The 4,686-nt window shown below is 57.5% G+C and overlaps 2 pseudogenes; both read right to left on the bottom strand.

Annotated features, from left to right (window-relative positions):
* Positions 1 to 741: 741 nt before the first annotated feature.
* LOC147726486 (5.8S ribosomal RNA) lies at positions 742 to 900 on the bottom strand (annotated as a pseudogene).
* Positions 901 to 1,816: 916 nt separating this feature from the next.
* Positions 1,817 to 3,526, bottom strand: LOC147726485 (18S ribosomal RNA; annotated as a pseudogene).
* Positions 3,527 to 4,686: the final 1,160 nt, after the last annotated feature.

The raw sequence follows: 4,686 nt of genomic DNA, 5'->3' as shown, positions 1-4,686 counted from the left end.
ACTCCGGCCCGCACCCCTGGGGAGGGGGCAAGGAGGGAGGTGAACACCGCAGCTGGGGTGACCCACAGGAAGGGACCGGCTCACCTCGAGAGTTGCTGTTGCGCCCGTAATTTGCCTTAGATAGAGTTTCCCACCCTTTTTGGGCTGCATTCCCAAGCAACCCGACTCTGAGAAGACCCCATCCAGGCGTGCCAGCGGCCGCCAATGGCCTAACACCGTCCACAGGGTGAGCCTCGATCAGAAGGATGTGGGCCCCCTGAGCGACGCCGGGGAGTCGGTCTTCTGTACGCCAAATTTTTAGTGCCTGCCGCTGCTGGGCTCTTCACTCGCCGTTACTGGGGGAATCCTGGATAGTTTCTTTTCCTCCGCTTAGTAATATGCTTATATTCAGCAGGTCGCCACGTCTGATCTGAGGTCGTATCAGAAGAATGATGCAGGAGCGTCAAAGGGGGTTGCCGGGGAAGGCCAGGCCCCTGACGGAGCAGGCGCATTGTGTCCCAGTAGCGTGTGCCCTCTTTCCCTGGATCAGATCTGGAGGGGTTTTACCCTCCCCGAGGAGCCGGCCTGTGGAGGTGGGTGCCCGAGGAGCATGTGCATGGGCAGCCAGTGGGACACCACAGACAGTCACTTCCGGCACACAGCCAGGTACCCTGGGACGGTCCCGGGGCAGACACGTTGCCAGACCCCTTTCTAGGGGGCCAGGCGTGCTGGCGGCATACCTCTGTGGCAGGACCCGGCGAGGGACCCTGCCATAGGGGAAGCGGAGCTAACCCTGTGAAGTTCAGGTCCGCAAGGTACATTCGAAGAGTCGATGATCAATGTGTCCTGCAATTCACACTAATTCTCGAAACTAGCTGCGTTCTTCATTGCGCGCGAACCCGGTGAGCCACCACCAGAGTCACAGGTAACTTTTCAAAAATGTCACCCACCTGCGGGCGCAGGAGAGGCAGGAGGAAGGCGATGCCCTCCGTCTGCCGCCCGCACGCGGCGAGACGGCCCGGTCGTCCCGTTCACGGCTACCTCTCTGGGAGTCAGTCTTCACCGTTGGGAGAAAAAAACATTGGCAGGGACTCGGCCTGGGAGTCTTCCCCCACCCACCCATGGGCAAGGCGGTGGCTCCCAGTGTGATGGCAGCAGGCAGCCCCGCAGCCACCGATCTGACCTGGGGTAACCGACCGCACAAGTCTTCAAACCCCTCTGCCTTACTGTTCAGGACTAGGTCAAACCGGGTACCTTGCAACGAGGGAGGGTCAGTCCACCTGCACATCAGCCATCCATCGCTGTTGGCAATCAGCCCACCCACCCTTTACCCAGGTTCGAGGCACCAGAAGGGAAGAGCCAGGTGGCTCCCCATCCCACACGCCCCCAACCGAGAGGAGCTGGTGTCCCGTCACAGGCCCTTGGCCCCTTCTCTTCCAGGCCGCCCTGCCGCACAAGAAGGGCCGCTCCTCAGTTGCCTGGACACCAGTTGGGCCGGGACTTGGGCGCGGGAGGTCCCAGACGACACCTGGGTCTTTTGAGGGAGGGTTGATACCAGCCCTGGGATTCACTGCCATTCGGTTGGTTCCAGGTGAACTTGGGTTCTGTCTCGGACCGCCCCCCATGCCCGAGTCCCTCACACATCAGTTGGGCCCTCCCCAGGGGAAGAGGCCTGCCGAAGTCCCAGTCCTCACCCAGGCGCCCCATACGGCATGGACTGCTCTGCCAGCCGGGTCGCGCCAGGGCAGGGCCGGGCCCTATGCCTAGGGTACATGTTTGCAGGAGGTGGCTGAGGGCTTTGGGCTGGCACCATCAGTCGCTCGGGCTGCTCCGCCGTTAATGATCCTACCGCAGGTTCACCTATGGAAACCTTGTTATGACTTTTACTTCCTCTAGATAGTAAAGTTTGACCGTCTTCTCAGCACTCCACCAGGGCCATTGCCGACCCCGGCGGGGCCGATCGAGGACCTCACTAAATCATCCAATCGGTAATATCGACGGGCGGTGTATACAAAGGGCAGGGACCTAATCAACGTGAGCTTATGACCCGCACTCACTGGGAATTCCTTGATTATGGGAAATAATTGCAATCCCCAATCCCTATCACGAAAGGGGTTCAGCGGGTTACCCACACCTGTCAGCAAAGGGTAGACACACGCTGATCCGTTCAGTGTAGCGCACGTGCAGCCCCGGACATCTAAAAGCATCACAGGCCTGTTATTACTCGACCTCTTGTGGCTGAACACCACTTGTCTCTCTAACAAGTTGGACGGCGACCGCTGGGGTCGCATAATAAGTTAGCCCATGCACCACCACTCACAGAATCGAGAAAGAGCTATCAATCTGTCAATCCTTTCCGTGTCCAGGCCAGGTGAGGTTTCCTGTGTTGAGTCAGAATAAGCCGCAGGCTCCACTCCTGGTGGTGCCCTTCCATCAATTCCTTTAAGTTTCAGTTTTTCAACCATACTCCTCCCGGAACCCAAAGACTTTGGTTTCCCGGAAGCTGCTCGGCGGGTCATGGGAACAACGCCGCCGGATCGCTAGTCAGCATCGTTTATGGTCGGAACTACGATGGTATCTGATTGTTCTTGATTAATGAAAACATTCTTGGCAGATGCTTTTCCTTTGGTTCATCTTGCGCCGGTCCAAGAATTTCACCTCCAGTGGCACAATACGAATGCTCTCGGCCATCCCTCTTAATCATGGCCACAGTTCTGAAAACCAACAACATAGAACCGGAGTCCCATTCCATTATTCCTAGCTGAAGTATTCAGGCAATCGGCCTGCTTTGAACACTCTCATTTTTTCAAAGTTATCGCTTCCGACCCCCAGGATACTGGACAAGAGCATCAAGGGGGCGCCGAGAGGCAGGGGCTGGGACAGGCGGTATTTTGCCTTGCGGCAGACCGGTAGCTCGATCCCAAGAGCCAGGTACAAACTTTTTAACTGCAGCAACTTTAATATACGATATTGGAGCTGGAAGTACCACAGCTGCTGGCACCAGACTTGCGCTCCAATGGATCCCCCTTAAATGATTTAAAGTGTACTCATTCCAATTACAGGGCCTCTAAAGACTCCTGTATTGTTATTTTTTGTCACTACCTCCCCGAGTCAGGAGTGGGTAATATGCACGCCTGCAGCCTTCCTCGGATGTGGTAGCCGATTCTCAGGATCCCTCTTCGGAATCGAACTCTGATTCCCCGTTACCCATGGTCACCATGGTAGGCACTGAAAGTTCCATTGAAAGTTGATAGGGCAGTCATCCAAATGTATTGTCACGGTCACGGGGAAGGTCTATCGGCCCGAGGTTATCTAGGTACGCCAAATCGGCCAGGCAAGCACAAATTGGTCTTGGTCTGATAAATGCACGCATCCCGGAGGTCATGTATTAGCTCTAGAATTACCACAGTTACAGGTGGAGCGATCAAAGGAACCATAACTAATTTAATGAGCCATTCGCAGTTTCACTGTACCGGCCGTGTGTAGTTACACATGCATGGCTTAATCTTTGAGACAAGCATATGTTATTGGCGGGATCAACCAGTTAGCCGCACCTGCTGACAGGGTGGGGGCCGCATGCGTATCTCCCTGACCAGCGACCTTTGCGCGCCCCTCCTTCTCTCAGGATCCTGCCAGGGGAAGGAGCCCACCCACCTGGGCGGAAGGGCTCACTGGAGCAGTGTGAAGAGGTGTGGTCGCATTGGCACCGGCATCACAGCCATCTCCCCCGGGAGGGAGAGGCAGGCCGAGGTGCATCCTGATTGAGACGCAGGAGTGTCGGAGCATGGTGGTGGCGGCACACCTCGGAACGGTCATTCCGAGCTACTGTGAAAATGTGCTGCACAGAGAAGGGTTACGGTGTGGCGCGCAGGGCCTACAGACCTGCTGGGCAGCAGCATCCAAGGGCCTTGCGCAAACTGACCCCTTCCGCTCGGGTCAGACCACTGGGGGGCACGAGCTGCCGAGGCCACTCTGCCCTCGCTCGGCTGGGTAAATGGCCTCCCGTCAGGCGGCAGGCCCTCGAGTCAGATGGTCCATGCAGGGTGGAAGCTCTTTACTCGAAACAACAGCCAAGGCTGGCCAAGCAGCCCATCCCTAAACGGACCGAGAGTGCCCAATCGTTCAGAATATAGCTCAATCAGAGTACAGCTGGGCATACCCTCCTACGCAGGCCACCATGCCCAGGGGGGTATGCTGGCTTAGCATCTCCTGCGGCCTGCTGTGGGGGTAAGCAGACTCAGACACAAAGGACAAATGGGAAGGGCCCAAGAGACAGGTGCAAACCCAGGGCCCTGGGGTACCCAGGGGGAGGGCCCGGGTGCTGCCTTACCTCATCTCAGCATTGCCGGACCTCACGGAGGTCTGCTGAAAAAACTCAAAGAAAAAGGACCATCGGGAAGGGGATGAGAGGCAGGTGCATACCTGGGACATGGGGGGCCCCGGCGTGTGGGCCCGGGTGCTGCGTTCCCCTGTCTCAGCATTGCCAGACCTCATGGAGGTCTGCCTGAGCAAACCTGGAGAAAAAGGACCATCGGGAAGGGGCTGAGAGGCAGGGGCCTACCTGGGACCCTGGGGGCCCAACAGGAGGGCCTGTGTACTGCCTTCCACCGTCTCTGCATCGCCAGCCCTCACGGAGGTCTGTATAAGCAAACTCAGAGAAAAAGGACCATCGGGAAGGGGCTGAGAGGCAGGTGCATACCAGGCACC

The sequence above is a fragment of the Lissotriton vulgaris genome, chromosome 3_1, assembly GCF_964263255.1.
Source record: "Lissotriton vulgaris chromosome 3_1, aLisVul1.2, whole genome shotgun sequence".
Lineage (NCBI taxonomy): Eukaryota > Metazoa > Chordata > Amphibia > Caudata > Salamandridae > Lissotriton > Lissotriton vulgaris.
This window is presented reverse-complemented; position numbering and strand designations above follow the sequence as displayed.